The 16,374-nt window shown below is 41.4% G+C and overlaps 1 long non-coding RNA gene across 40 annotated transcripts in view; it reads right to left on the bottom strand.

Moving 5' to 3' along the window:
• Positions 1 to 6,207: 6,207 nt before the first annotated feature.
• Positions 6,208 to 16,374, bottom strand: part of LOC106729529 — a 197,448-nt gene continuing 187,281 nt past the window's right edge. For 38 of the 40 annotated variants that reach the window (XR_004319189.1, XR_004319193.1, XR_004319192.1 and 35 more), the window contains one exon: positions 6,208 to 6,522. This is a non-coding gene — a long non-coding RNA (uncharacterized LOC106729529). Of the gene's footprint in view, positions 6,531 to 10,996; positions 11,185 to 16,374 lie in introns of all 40 variants that reach the window. The other 2 variants (XR_004319206.1, XR_004319207.1) reach the window with 2 other exon arrangements.

Below are 16,374 nucleotides of genomic sequence, written 5' to 3'. Positions count from 1 at the left end.
TTTTCCTGAAAAAAATCTAGCTATTTGAAGGTCTGTTCAGCCAGTTTTCCCAGAGCACAGAGTGCCTCATTCCTGACCTCCACCCTGAACTCCTTTCAGGGTGTGCTGGAGGTCAGCGGCTACAGTGGCTTGTGATTTAATCCAAGCAGAGATAGATGGCAAGTGCCAACGTGATCCAGTCCTTATAAAGGCAGATGGCGAGTGCCCTCATGACCATAAATTTGACCGTGGCTTGGCATGACCACTTCGTCCCACGGTGCTAGGAATGCTTATTCCTAGGCCAGGCAAGTATTTCATTGATAGGCCGCTTAATGTGCAATTACAGGGCTAGGCCTTATTAACAGTAGCAAAAAGTCTCTGGACCACCTGTTTCACTAGTCTGTTGTGGTTCAGGAAAATATCCCCTCTTGTTGCTGCTTCCCGTACCCAGAGTTGCGCTATTACAATCATTGGGCTCATACACAACTATATATATCTGGTCTACTGTTTCAAGTTGCCTAGTCATTATTTTATCAGAGGCTCAGTCACACATTTGGTAATGCAAGAAACAATTTTGTAAAACAGGCAAAATACAAATAATATAGTTAGCAGTATTAGTAAGGTCATAAGAAAGAATTTAAGCCAAGAACTTGCCATTAGGTGTGGCTCAGTGTATCCTCGGGTTGTCTGACTTGGTCTGTTCTGTAATGATCCTTGTCTTTGAGGAAAATGTTATACAGGCACTGTTCATAAGACATCCAGCCAGATTTCATAGTGTTATTAGGTTAATCATCCTTAGCATAGTTTAATTTTTTTTTAACATAAGGGAGCCTTTAACCTTAAATGTCCATACCCTGGTGTTAATCATGTAAGTCCTTTCCATAATTGAGGGAGGTTATATTTTTTAGCTGAAATTTTGCTTGTTGCATTGATTGAGCTTGAGTGATCTTATAAGAAAACTCATATTTATGCTCAGGCTCAGAGCAGGTATTATTAATTGGCCAGGTGAGGGCTCCCACCTTGTAATGTCAATAGTGGCCTATATAGAACTATAATTTTATTTTTCTTTGGAGTAAATTTTCTAAGGGCTATCTAGTCAGAGCCTTGGAGTAGGGAAACCCACCAACATAACACAGAAGTGCTAGATACAGGTAATTGATCATAAACCTAACAGTTGGATTAGTTCATAGCCATTATCAAAGTATTTGGTGTACAGGCCTGGTCCGGTGTCTTGGGTCAGCTGTCTACCTCAGATGTCGTCTTCTTCCCATCCTGGTCTGGTAGCTTCTTCTCCATTTGAGCATTGTTTTTAAGGTGAGCAGTCCTCTATAGGCCAGTCCAGTGCAGAAGCTCTTTCTGACTGGAAATTAATCCAAAAGTCAGTTTCCTTCAGCTTTTGCTGTGCATGGTCTAGTTAAGAGTATCTGATAAAGGGTCCCTCCATCCAGGCTGAAGATAGTTCTTTAAATCATGCCTGTTCCAGTATGTACAATCCCCAGGTTGCAGGTCATGGGGCATCGGATCTTCATCCAAGGATAGATTACTGAGCTTCAGAAACAAACCTAGAGTGTCCTTTTAATAATGCAATTAAACTTTGCAGTAATGTAATATAACAGCAAGGAACGATCTGGGAAATGAGTCTTGGTAAATACAGACCTCAATTAACAAAACTTGAATTTAATATTCACTGAAATATAATTCTTTTCTCTAAGTTTACCCTCACTTTTATCAAATACAGGCAAATCAAGAGTAATTTGTCTGCAAGTTAAGTCTGATTATTTGATCATACAGGCTCTTTTACATTAGCTGTGTTGGAACTTTTTACAAGGAGTCTCAAGCTGAAATTTTAATAAGGTCTCCTAAGGCCAGGAAAGCCATGTTAAAGGTTTGTCACAGATTTTGCCTTACAGATTTAGGTGCATTCTTTTCTTTTCAAGGTCCTCAAAATGCCTTAAGATTCCTATACCTGTTAGGTGGTGACCTTCCTAATTTATCTGATAGAGCCACTGGGGACCTAAGAGTTTCCAGTCTCTGGAGGGATCAGATAGTGAGAAAAGATAACTGTTCCAAGTCTGCTTACATAGGTATAATTTATCAAACTGCTGTGAGTCATAATTAGCTTAAGGAGAAGCATTTCTTTATATCTGGGAAACACAGAATAAAAGCCAGTAATATTTCAGGCAAAACCAAAAATTATAACCATATTCATCAGTTTACTCAGTCTCATGTAACTAATCCTTTTTTTGTTGTTGTTACAGTTTTATGAAATCAGAGTTTCCATCAGACTTTTAAAATATCTTACCCAGTTCAGTTCAGTGCTATAATCTGAAACTTATCAGAAACCAGTAAATCTCCTTGAAGAGAAAGCGTTTTGCAAAGGCATCAGAATAAAACAGTAACTGTCTATAAATGACAAAAGTCTTAAAAGCATGGTTAAACACGTAGTTACACTGTAATCGATAAAGAAACCTGGTTACAATAACCAGAATTATGACTGGTAACATTTCAGACATACTAGATTTTTAGGAATTCCATTTAATTTTTATATGTATATATTAATATTACTTTCTCATACAATGTAACCTAAGAAGATTTATTATTCATTTGACAATATTTCCCATGTAATTTAACATACCAAATGAATCTTACTAATTTAAAATCTCTCTTTGGGATGTTTCAGGAGCCCTCTGAAGCATCCCAAGTTTAGCTGGAGGTCAAAAGAATTCTGATTAAAATTTGATATCTGGGAAGCTTGCTAAAAAGTTTTAAAACACTTGGTCAGATAAAAGCATAGATCACTGTGAAACAATACTTATTCATTAATAATAAATTATTTCAAAGGTAAATACAGAACAGATCACTTAAGGGGTAAAAGAAACTTTACAATTAGTAAAACAAAAAGACAACCTACGGAATGGGAGAAAATTTTTGCAAATGAAACCGACAAAGGCTTGATCTCCAGAATATATAAGCAGCTCATACGACTTAATAAGAAACAACCAAACAACCCAATCCAAAAATGGGCAAAAGACCAACAAGCAATTCTCCAAGGAAGACATACAAATGATCAACAGGCACATGAAAAAATGCTCAGTATCACTAATTATCAGAGAAATACAAATCAAAACTACAATAAGGTATTACCTCATACCAGTCAGAATGGCCATCATTCAAAAATTCACAAATGACAAATGCTGGAGAGGCTGTGGAGAAAGGGGAACCCTCCTACACTGCTCGTGGGAATGTAGTTTGGTGCAGCCACTGTGGAAAACAGTATGGAGATTCCTCAAAAGACTAGGAATAGACTTACCATATGACCCAGGAATCCCACTCCTGGGCATATATCCAGAAGGAACCCTATTTCAGGATGACACCTGCACCCCAATGTTCATAGCAGCACTATTTACAACAGCCAAGACATGGAGACAGCCTAAATGTCCATCAACAGATGACTGGATAAAGAAGAAGTGGTATATTTATACAGTGGAATACTATTCAGCCATAAAAACCAACAACATAACACCATTTGCAGCAACATGGATGCTCCTGGAGAATGTCATTCTAAGTGAAGTAAGCCAGAAAGAGAAAGAAAAATACCATATGAGATCGCTCATATGTGGAATCTAAAAAAACAAACAAAAAACAAAACACAAGCAAAGCATAAATACAAAACAGAAATAGACTCATAGACATAGAATACAAACTTGTGGTTGCCAAGGGGGCGGGGGGTGGGAAGGGATAGACTGGGATTTCAAAAAATAAAAAATGTTAAAATAAAATTAAAAAAAAGAAACTTTACAATCTGTTGCTAAAGGCAGATTAACATTTTAAGGAAACTTTGTCCTCTTAACATACAGAAAACCAAATCTAGCCTTGTACCAGCTTACTTCTAAGATTCATTTACTTTGACTAAATTTATTCTAAACTTAGTCAATCCCAATTATATACAAAACTCTTTTCTCAGGGTTCCTCTTTCACAAACCTTCCACAACTTTCTGTATCCATATTATTTTGTCCCTTATTTTCTTTTCCATTCAGAAGTAAACAGCTTCAGAATAAAGTCACTCTTTTTTCATTAACAAAATATAATTCCCTTTCTCATACCTTCTTTCACGCACTCATTTTACTTTCCTAGCATACTGAGATGTTTCCCTTAATAGGAAAGAATGTTTCAGGGTGGCACCAAACATTTATTAATATTTCTAAACACCTTTAGTTTCTCTGTAAGAGGAAGTCAATATTCAGCAATTAATGTTTTGATACCTTATTTTATTTGAAAACGACCTAGCTATTTAATAAACTTCCATCATTTAACTTAATCTAGCACAACTCTAAAATTTCAAGTTACCAAATATCTGGGGAGCTCATTTGAGTGAGTAGGCATTCCTGAAATAATCATTCCTAAAAAGTTTACCCACAAGCTCTTTTTCATTTGCATTTAAGTTACTTGCAAGACTATTATACCAAGTTATTTTTCTTGCTGACAAATTTGTAACAGACATGACAAGGTCTTATTGGACTTCTATTAAGCCTAAGTACAATAAAATCTTAATGCTTAACATGAATAAATCTTGAGACATGTCTATATTAATTAAATCAATAAGCTTAAGCTAGCTTCAAATACCAGGTATTGATTCAGAACTGAATACTTTTTAGATCTCATGAACCCGATTTTCATTCTGGCCAGTTTCTTTTATATTTCTGAGTATTTATATAAGCATTTAATTTTCTTTAAGCCAATTAAATAGAGCTCTTTTACAAATTAATTTTGGCAATGCCACATATCTACAACACACGTACAGGTACGTACAAACACACAAACACAGACTCATCAGTTATAAGAGGTTGGATTCAAATTGGGTTTCTGGCAGATGGAACAAATCGAAGTTGTCTGTCTAGATTCTACAGAAGACATTTAAGATTTCTATCTGTTTCCAAATTATTTACTTCCTTTCTCAAAATTTGCATTCCAGAGGTGGCAATAGCAGTTGAGTCATTGGTACTGGGATAGAAATTTAGAAGTTAGCTAGAAAGTCCACTAGTTGAGACCCCGCTGTCAGCTGTGCCTGAGGCTCTTGGGTGACCTTGACATTGGAAAGTGTTTGCTCTTCCTTTTTCATCCTAGTTTTAGTTTTGAGCAGCCCTTTCTCCAGTGCCCCTCCACTTTGCAATAGACACACTGATTAACAGTCATTAATAGCTGGCTTTCTCTTATCTTCCTTTTGGCCCCTGGGCTTTTGTTTACTAAAGGCCCCCAGGCGAGTTACTATTATACTGTTAACTCTGGCTTTCTGTTTCTGTCTTCTCTAGAGTTATAAAACTGAAAGACAATTTCCAATAATTTCCCGGGGTTTCTGGCTACTTTTAATCTGGTTTTAGGGCTTGCACCTTGTCAGAGCGAGTGCATTTTGGCAAGCCCTTTCCAAGCCCAGCTAGGGCACCCCATCCACAGCGAGCACCTGCGGGGTCCCTTGTATTAGGTGCTGGGCTTCCTCCTGAGTGGCCTCTAAAGCCATTATCTTTCTTAGTTAACTATAATTGGACCAGTCATTTGAGATCTTACCCACTGGGCTATTGGATGGAATAGACGGCGTGCCTCCCATAACTTATTTCAAATACAAAGTACAAAATACAAATACAGAGTTCAAATTGCAATACCAGGTTTTTACGGGTAAATGGAGGCACAAACTTACAAACGACAGGCTAAAACAAATTCAAATTCCAAACTTACACATATTTTCACTTCCAAGTCCTCTCAGCCCAAGACCTCTGTTACAAATGGGTGCCCATTTCAAATACAAATGAGAGACCCCCGTCTGTCTAATTAGAGAACTCTCAACGTGAGATCAAGGGGCCTTGGTCATCCCCAGGAACTTACCCTCGGCCTGCCGATCAGATGCGACGCTTCAGAAGAAATAGAGCCATCTTTTCTTCCTCCAAGAAATCGGTTTAGGCTACTGTGGTCTGCTGATGGGTGGAAGGGCAAGGGATGAAAGGATCCCCAGAGCAAAGAGGCCCTGGCAGCCGCTGGGCCCCGTTCTCCGCTGTCCCTCCCATCGACCTGGAGTGGCAGTTGTTCGAGCCTTGCTGGCCTGGCAGCGAGGTGGAACGTGAAGCCCCTCTTAGAAAAGAGGGTGGTTCATGCCTCGCGTGGGCACCATGAATTTGTTGCCAAAAGATCGGCCCCCATCCCTTACAAGCCAAATAACTCAGAGACAGGGTCTTGGAGCTTAGAAGAGGCAGGTTTATTGCTTTGCCGGGCAAAGGGGACTCACAGCAGGCTGGTGCCTTCAAAACTGTGAACCCACCTTGGGGATGGGGCGAGGTGGTTAACATAGCCATAGCTTAAAAAGAAACAACAATCAACAGAATCATTTATCTGGTCACAAGATGTTGTGGTGACTGGACGTCCCCAGGCAACAGTTCCATGGAAACTGGCAGTTGCAACTTTTCCAGTCTTTTCATCTTGTAAACACCTGCGGCATATTTCTCCTTTTGACAAATCAGGCTATTTTGGAGGACTACAGTTCCATGACCTTCTTCCTGGAGGACTCAGAAGCCAAACATGATTATAAATTTTAATTGCTACAATAAAGTGAAAGGCAACAAGATCAATGACTTCAGCTTTAACAACGGGCCTGGGGCTGGGGGCGGTGACTGGTCGGTCAAGTTTGCTGACCGTTCTAAGGGCAAGCAGCAGGTCAAGAGTCAGTTAGCCCAAGTGCAGCCATTTTACCATTCCTCCTTCAATGATAGGCAACTTTCTCTGAGCTAAGCGCTTCATCCTTATCTCTTTTAATCCTTTCTCATTTAATCTTAACCACTTGATGAATAAGAGAGTATTTATCCCATTTTACAGAACTGGAAACTGAGGTACAGGGACCAAAGCCTTCCAGCTTGGGTGTAATAAGGTGGATTCAAACCCAGCCTTTATGCCTCCAGGGCCTTACCCTAGCCACCTTGTCACATTGCCTCCCATCAAGAGGTTGTCTGTCTACAATTCTACATTCCAGCTCCTGGTTGTCCCTCTCCCTCTCTCCCATTCCATCCTTGGGCTCTTACCCTAAAGACACACGGGAGCGGCTCAATGAGCTTCTGTTGGGTGGTTGGTTAATAGTTTAAATGACTGCTCAGCCCCGGTTCTGAGCACCATCTGCAATTGTTTTAAGAACAAACCACTTGAAAACACAACCCTAAACCAGGACAGGGCTCAGCCTAAAGGGTGGTAGACTGCCTGCTGGGCTACCTGCAGAGGCCACGCCTGGGCTCTCCAGGAATCATTCCACGTTCTCTTCCCAGCACTAGAGCCATCGAAGTCCACTGCGGGCTCGTTTCCACCAGTGGGTTCCAGTCTACCTGATATTCTAACAGGCAACGCAATTTACCTCTGCATTTTCATGTTGGCCCTGACTGGAGTAGGAGTGGTAAGGCATTTGAAAGTCGTTAGAGTCTGTGATTGCTTTTCTTGAGCATGGGAGTGTTGACTGGGCAGAGAAAAAGCGTACCCTAAAAGTTGACAGTGATGTTTTATTCAGTGGACATTTCTGAGGACTTGAAGCCCAGGATAATGGCCTCTCAGATTGCTCTGAATAAGCAGGGGAGGAGCCAAGATATACAGGATTTTTTTCTTTCTTTTTTTTTTTTTTGGCAACAAAGAGCAGGTAGTCTGAACATCAAAAGATCACTGTTAATAAAGGAAACCAGATATCCCAGGCTGAGGGATTTAGTGCTTTTCTATATGTGGGAAGGCGCAAAAGTCTGGGCTCACTGAAGTCATTCCTTTGATATGCATCTTAGCCATCTAGGGCCAGTATCCTGTGCTCCCATCCTGAGTCTCCTTGGGGTGGGGCACCTTTAGGGGTGGCTGCAGAGGCTGAGGACTTGTCAGTGGGCAGCCTGCTTCACTCCACCCAGAGCTCCCTCCGGCTTACCATCAGAGGTGACAGCGGTGGCAGCAGATGGCCGCAGCATCCTTTGTTTACTGATATGGCAGGCAGTTGTTTTCATTCACAGGAGAGTCATTGGAATTGATTTTTTAATTAAAGTTGCCAAGGCCGGCCACCAAGGTAGAGGGTTCAAACAGCCTGGTTTGGGGAAACCTGGTACCTGACTTTCAGCACCGTTGAGCCTTCCCTGAGCACATCAGACTCTGTCCAGTTGCCCAAGGTTTGGAAGTGAGAAACACCAGCGCCCTGTTAATTAAGTTTCCCTTTGCCAGAAATTGTTTCCAGCCCCAAATCACTTGACTGTGTTTCTGCCCCCGTAGCCTTTACTGGTATTTCACTAATAAGCATGAAAACCCTCAGAATGATGCTCTTGTGCTTTGCACAGTTTCACCCAGCGTCCTACAGGAACTCAAGTTCACTCATTGATCACTATGTTTAGAGTGGCTTCCTATACTTTCTTTTCCCCTCTCTGACTACAGGGGAGTTTGAGTTGCTAAGGCACATGGCAGACCGCTGTAGGACACCACTCGGGCTGACAGGCCAGTGACTGGGGTTGGTAAAAGAATTTACCAGAGGCCCAGAAGAGTTCAGGAAAGGAGCTATTAGGTTACGCTGCCACGGACAACAACGGGCCACACGCGTAGGAGGTGCCTGTGTGCGGGAGCCCCGAGGGTGGGTGTGCAGGGTCTTTTACTGGGGGCAGGGGCCTGTGCGCACAAGGCAGGGGCTGCATGATCAGCTCGTGCACAGGCACCTGACTGCTTGTGAGATCTGTTGGACTCCTCTGAACAATAGGTTTTATGACTTTGATAAGAGGCCACCTAGGGTATTGTGAGACAGGCCGTCTCCTGAGGTAAACACACATCAAGAGATGATGTTTTTTATCTTGCAGAAATGCAGGTATGCGAAGGGCCCTGCAGGGGGAGTGTGTCAATGGCTCCAGGCACACAGAGAGCCCAGGTTTTACGACTCCAGAGAGTGCCAGCCAGCTCCGCACAGCCCGTGTTTTTTCCTTCAGTCTGGAGTGTGCTTGTTCTGGTCCCCCCATCATGCTACTCCCACCTGTCATCACTCGTACCCCCAAATATTTGCCTGACATCTATATATAACATTTATATGTCATGTTTCATATCATCAATTCTCTGTAATTGTGCCAATCTGCTCTTACAGCTGGCCACTGTGTTTAATTTTACTCATAACTTTGTCCTGATTTGCCCTATTGGGTTGTTTCTCATATCTGCCTGTTCTTTTTTAGTGCCCTGGTTTTTGACAAGGATTTTTATTTCTCCCTTTCTCTCTTTAACGATTATACACAAGCTTAATGTATAGATAGCTGTGGATCATTTTATCGGAGGTTCTTGTGGTGCTTCCTCCCACGCGTGCAAGCTGACTCTCCCGTGCTGTGGACCACATCCTTGTTTATTTTGTACTTTGTAATTGTGAGCATACTTTCAGCTAGGATATATTTCTCTGTGGGATTCCTGTGTACTCTAAGATTTGCTAGCAACCATCCAGAGAAGTCTTGCATTTGATTCTTCTGGGAATTTCAGGAGTTTCACTGGCCTGAAATATTTACAGTAACTACATAAATACCTCTTTTTGGTGTTCCTCTGTCTAAAATTTGGATTCTACACCTATGCATAACATTTATTTTTAAAATTTTCATTTACTGTGGGGAAATTTTTCCCACACAGATACCTAATCCGTGATCATTTTGTCAGGTGTGTTTGTGGTAAACGAATGATGCTTCACAGTCCCCTTATATGGTGGAAGCAGCTCTTCCTTGGTCCTAAGCTTTATGTGTGAATTTCAGTTCTAACTCTTCACCTCTCACAGGCCCAAGGGCAAGTCTTTTCTTCTAGACACGTGTTAAAAACCACGACCTCTGCCTGTTAGGTCCTATAGCCATGTCTGATGCCCTCTGTTCTGTTCTGGCATCAGCTGATGCATTTACCATATTGGCCATGAATTTCTTCTTTATTTTTGGCATTTAAAAATTTCCTTTCTTTTTATCTTTTTCTCTCTTCCTCCCTCCCTTCCTTTCATCCTTGGATATGTACGTAAAATAGTTTTGCTAGATTTTATCTAGGATTTCTGTGTGCCTGTAGTACCCAGGAGGACGTCAGTATGCTAAATAGAACTGGAAACCTACATCAAGCAGGTGTGGAGACCACTACCGAGTCCAACAGAGAACACATGACCTTTGAAACTGGAACCAGAGTTTGAACTATTTGACTTCACTACTTTCTATTTTAGCAAGCTAGGCTAAGCCCCTTAACCTCTCCAAGCTTTATTTTTCTCGTCAAGAAAATGGGGATAATGTTATTATTGATTCTCCTTATACATCCTCCCTTATTGCTCTAAATACATCTCTATTTAAATTCAAGTCTTTTTCTCCATCCTCCATTCCTACAAAGGTTGGAGAAAACTGCAAGTTTCCTGGAGGCAAGAACCATAGATTATTTAGTATTTTCCCTTACAGAACAAATAATGAATGAAATGGTAGTTGATTGAGGGACCTTGTTAATTTTTTCCTTTCATTGATCTACTCCTTCAGTACCAACTGAGAAAAACTGGTTAAAAAAAGAGAGATGTGACGTTGGAAGAAATGATGAATTTCACTTCTTAAGAAATTTTCCAGGGTGGAGTGAGAGGTGGACTCACATCACTGTGGAGTTTTACTCCTGATGGTTCTCATCTCTCGCTCTCCCTGGAGTGCATGTGAGTGAAAACGTATATTGGTCTAGAGGTTCTGCTTGGATAAATGTTTCAGAGCCAATAAATCTGTCACAGTAGATCTCAGGCTGAGCCAAGGCGAACAGTCGCACAGTAATTTTTCCAGAGCCTCAGGGTACCAGGCGGCACAGGCAGAGAGGTCACTGGATGCACACTCACCCCCTGCCCGGGAGCAGAGGCATCACCTTACAGGGATATGAGGAGCTTTCCCACAATGCTGTGCTTACCAGGCGGTAAAATTCCTTGTCAAACAACAGAGCAATCAGATTTAAAACACAATTAGAGGAAACAAACAAACAAACAAACAGAAGCACATTTAAAAAACTGGTTCTCACAGTGACTCTGGTGGTTTATAGACTCCAGGTGAAAATTACTGTTCCTTGTGGAAGGCAGTGTCTCTCAAAAAGTTTAGTGTCTATGTCCTTTGTTTCAGCTACTCACTGACAGAAATGTATGCCACAGAGACACACGAACGTTCTAGGTTGTCATGGCAGTTTAATTTTTAATGTTTTGCAGTTTATTCCTAATAACGAAAAATGTAGACAAGAATAAAAACTGTCATCAATTTTGAGCCAATATATAAGATACATCATACAGTGGAGTGTTCTGTAGGTACTAAAATTATACAGTAGCTCTGTATACGGTTGAACGTAAAGGTGTCTAAGATACGTTGTTTCTAGCGACTAAGCCAGTCTGCCTCAGCTAAAATGCCTGTGTGTCACTGGGCAAGTGGCTTCCCAACTCTGTGCCTTACTTTGCTCACATATAAAATGAGGATGGTGTGGCGAGGGCATAGCTCAGTGGTAGAGTGCAGCATGCCCAAGGTCCTAGGTTCAATCCCCACTACCTCCATTAAAAATAAAATGAGGGTAACAGTAATACTTGAGCTGTAGGGTTACTGAATGAGTTAATCCATAAAGTGCTTCTAACATCAGACTCACAGTCAAGTACTCAACTATTATGGTAGCTATTATGTTATGCTAACTATTATGAGCAGTAGTAGTAACTAAAAACAGTAAGCTAATGCTAACTGCTTATGTCTGGGGGTTATACTTATGGGGTTTGAGGTGAATGGGTAAACCTTTCCATTTACATTTCATACCATTTGGATTAGTTACAGTGAACATAATACTTTTATTGAAAAGAATAATTAAAATCATTATTCAAAAGTACACTGGATAAGAAGACAGCTGTTTTGCAAGTTTGACATATAACAGGGACTTAACAAAAATCACAATTACTGATGGCTGTATATTTAATATGTGAGAAACTGATGAATGCGAGCAATCCCTTATATCTGTAATGCGTTTCACAGTTACCAAGATGTTTTCACATTCATGAGTTCATTTCATGCAACTAACTGGATTATTAATGAGTTCAGTTCATCCCTGTGAAGTGATTTTTTGTATTTTTCCACATAAAGAAGGGAAGAGAGAGATGGAGTCAGAGAGAGAGAGCTGGTTGTTGGTTTTTTTAGTTTGGGGGTGGTGGTTTTCCCTGCCCATGGCAATGCTGGGCGGGCTGCAAAATTGAAGCTTAGAGTATTAAAGGCTCGCTTAAGATCAGGCAGCCGCTTCTGAGTAAAAGAAATGGATGAAAAGCCAGGTTTCCCAAGGCGAAGCTCTTTCTACAACACCATAATTATCTGGTAAACTGGGCCAGTAACATGGTAACAAAATAGATGAATAATTCTACCCTGTACATGACCACTATCCAGTATCTGGTTTGGTAAAAAGGTGAGTTTGTAGTGGGTCAACAGGGGAGAAGAGCCAAAAAGTCAGTTCTCCCAGTTTACAAAGAAAGCTTGTAACTACCCCAGGATAAACACGGCCAGCGTGGGCGGCAGCTGACACAACAGAACATATAGTTGGCTTCTGTCCATAGCACCCTTGGCTGGGGTAATGTTGATCAGACAGGACCCCGGGGTGAGACGATGAACTGATGAAACCGGTGAAGCCAAGCATATAATTGAAGGTAGTTGCTTTGGGATGTAGTTGAGGTCACTGTAATAATGAACAAACTTAAAATAATAGGCCAAATAGCCTGATAACTACACTATCTTTGGCAAGTCGCCTTTCCCTCTGGTTTTCTCACCTCTAAAAATGAATTATTCTGACTACATGGCCTCCCAGGTGCTTTTCTTCCATATATTCATCCCTTCATTCAGTAAATAGGCATTGAGTGCTTTTTTTTTTTAAGTGTTGAACATTGATGATACTAGCTGAATGAGACTGGTCACCTCTCTCAAGGAGGGGCAGAGGCTAGACAGGCAATAAACAAGTAAATAAGAAAAATATGATAGTGGTAAGTGTTATCCACAGAATTTAAATAGGCAGGTGGTAAAGAAAATGACTGAACAGGTCTTCTAGGTGGATACCCAGAGAAGGATCCTCTGAAGAGGTGACTTTTTAGGGAAGTTGAGAACATAGAATGTGCCCATGCACGTGAGAATGAGAAGCTCATTCTAGGCAGAGGAAGAGCTGGCTTCAAAGGCTCTAGGAGAGAAGTGAGCTTGGTGTTGTGGGGAGCCCAACGCAGGGCTGACAGGCAAGAGCTAGAACGAGTACGGTTCTGAAAATCATCAAGACTTTTGGAGGACTTTAAGCAGCGGCACAATGTGATTTATGCTTCTAAAAGCTTCCTGTGGTTGCTACGTGCAAGCCTGGAAGCAGGGCTCCCAGGGAAGAAGCTCTTGCAGCAGCTGAGAGGAAACATTGTGATGTCTTTGTCTAAGGTTAGAATCATGAAAATGTGGAGAACTGGACAGATTCAAGGAATTTATGGGAGTAGAACCAATCGTGTTGGTAGATAAATAGCTTTTGTGGGATAAATGAAAGAGAAGATTCAAGGGTAATTGTCAGATCTGGGGCTTGAGCAAGTGGCTGGACATTGGCATTATTTTCCAAAATGGGAAGAAAGAGGCATCTGGGGTAGTCAGGACACGTACAGATGGCACTGACTCAAGAGTTCTGTATTGGTCATGGGAAGCATTAGGTGTCTACTGAACATCTGTGTGAAGATGTCAAGTAGGCAACTCGAGTCAGGAGTCCTGGGCATACAACGTAATTAAAAATAAAGTTCTGGGAGTCGTCAGCATAAAAATATGGAGCAGATGGAATCACTCAAGAGACCTGGTAGACAGCAGAGGTGAGAACCGGACCCTGAAGCACTCTTAGATCAGAGGTCACATTGAGGAGATGGAGCCAACAAGGGAGAACAGAAAAGAGTGCCAACGCGACAGGAGACAAAAATGAGGAGAATGTGGTGTCCAGGGAAGCTTCAAGGAGGAGTATGAAGCTTCAATCCAGTATATTAAATGCTGCTAGGAGGTCTAGCTACGATCATACCAGAAAACCGAGTATTTGATTCCACAGAAGGGAAATCAAGTTAAAGGATCTAGCTTTAACTACCTTGATTCTATAGCACTTTAGGGCTTGGGGAGGAGCTCTTAACAATACGTTTGCCAGGAGGTCTACAGTGTTAAATGGAAAGTCAATAGACAGGACGCTGTAGTGTGACTGTTCCAATATGTAGAAAAATCTCAAGCACACTCACCAAGGGGATAAATAAACAAGAGGTTTCAGCAGAGTCACTGAAACAAGCAGATTGATGTACTTCAAGATAGACGTAATTATCTTAGTGAGTAGAATGGATCTGCATGCCGTAATCACATATTATAAGGAAACCAGGGCTATATGTAAGTTGGCACCAGTTCAGAAGTCAAGTTTATCAATAGCTGTCATATAACTAGCAGAGTTTTTAACTCAACAATGGATGTTTGGGTATGCGGCACAAACGGGACAATGGTTCTTCTTTTGGCTGGAACTGTCTTCATTTAGGAAAATAATTTGTAAAGCTGATTAGGGGCAGAGACCTCTGAGGACGTACATCAGCATGAACCAAACAGCTCTGCATAAAATGAATAAGAGTTTGGTAGTGGAGAGAGAAGACCATGCTAAGCAATATGTGGGGAGACAAGGTCCAAGTTGAAGAAATAGCAGAGAGAGTTTTAGGAACTCACACGTCTCACACGAAATTGTTAAGATGTTTGTGCTGCTGTAACAGAAATGGTCTCAATCGTCTCAAAACTTCAACACGTTTTTGCACAAATAACTACCTCACGTGCCTAGACAAAACCCTATAGGTCCTCACACTGAGGAATCTCCCAGTTAAAAAGCCAGTGTCTCAGCCAATTATTCTACAGTGCACTTTACAGCTGACGAGCCAAGTCCAAGCACACAGAGCTTCCAATCAGCCTTTGTTTTAACCTAACTTTTAAAATATGAAAAGAAAGCCGATGACTGCTTGACAGTTGAAGAAAGCCTCTAAGATAAAAGCTAAAGACACCAGAGGCAAGGAAGGAAGAAAACTCATTAAAAAAAAAAAAAAGAAAGAAAGAAAGAAAGAAAGAAAGAAAGAAAGAAAGAAAGAAAGAAACAAAAGCCAAAGATACACATTAAAAAGAAGAAAAATTTAATGAAATTATATTGGATGACCTGAGAGGATACACACTATTGTTAAAATGAGGTCTGGATGCTATTAAGAAAAAGAAAAAGGAATAAGCAGAGATTATTATTTGGATAAGAAAGCGTTCTTAGAAATTCAAACATAAGAGGTAAAATTATATGTATAAATATAAATTTGTATGTATATTACATACATATATTTGGAAAATAAGGAAATATCTCAAAACCTTTTAAAAAATAGGAGAGAAAAAGAGGTGAAACTAGGGGGCGAATCCAGGAAGCCAACATGGTACCGTAAGGATCCAGAAGAGAAAAATGTCAAGAGAACCATTACAAGAACATTTTCTGGGCCTGCAGAACACGAGGGTCCAGACTTAAAAAGGCCTGCTGAGCACCCAGCACGATAAATGAGAAAAGACCCACCACTGCTGTCAAACTCCAGAATGCCAGGAAGACGGTGAACGTTTCAAGGAAGGGGAAAAACAGGTCACACATAAACCGTCAAGAATGAGAATGGCAGTGAACACTCGACTCCACGCTATCAAGGTAGAATAGAAACACTTCCTGCCATTTAAGGTCTAAAAAGTATTTGTGTCCCATGCACCTTTTCTCAAGAAGTCTTCTACAGGACGGCTCCCCCTAAAGCAAGGAGGTGAACCAAGAAAGAAGACGTGATACCCGGGAAACGAGGAGTCAGTACAGGAGGGAGGTGTCGGAAATTCCCCGGACAGGAGTGAGCAGAAGTCCGAGGACGGCAGCGGGCACAGGTGCGGGACACCAGAGCACAGGCAGGGGGGCACATCGGAGAGAGAGCTCTGTTTAAACAAATGATACCTCGTTGCTTATCTGGTAGACTTGCTTGTGTAGAAAGTTAGAGCTAAGGCTGTGCTGCTTGAGTTTGGGAATGTGCATGCAGAAGCCAGACTGGCTGGGCTCGAATCCTGCCTCTGCCACTTAGGATCCTACACCAGCCAGTCGGCCCCTCTGTGCTTCATGTCCCCATCTGTAAAATGGGGATCGGATTCCACCTACCTCACAGCGGTATTTAAAAAGTTAAATACGTTACTTAATGTGCTAAAAATAGTGCCTTGGATGCTACAGGCTCTTGAAGGGGCTGGGGAAACTTAACACGTATGGAGAAAACAGAGTACATCTTAAAAAAATAAAATAATCGATAGGCTCTAGGAAAAAATACCCAAAAAAAGAAAAGAACCATAGTGATCACAGGCTCCTCGGCTCAGAGGTGA

The sequence above is a fragment of the Camelus ferus genome, chromosome 4 (genome assembly GCF_009834535.1).
Source record: "Camelus ferus isolate YT-003-E chromosome 4, BCGSAC_Cfer_1.0, whole genome shotgun sequence".
Taxonomy (NCBI): Eukaryota; Metazoa; Chordata; class Mammalia; order Artiodactyla; family Camelidae; genus Camelus; species Camelus ferus.
Note: the sequence above shows the minus strand (reverse complement) of the source record. Positions and strands in the feature narration are given on the sequence as shown.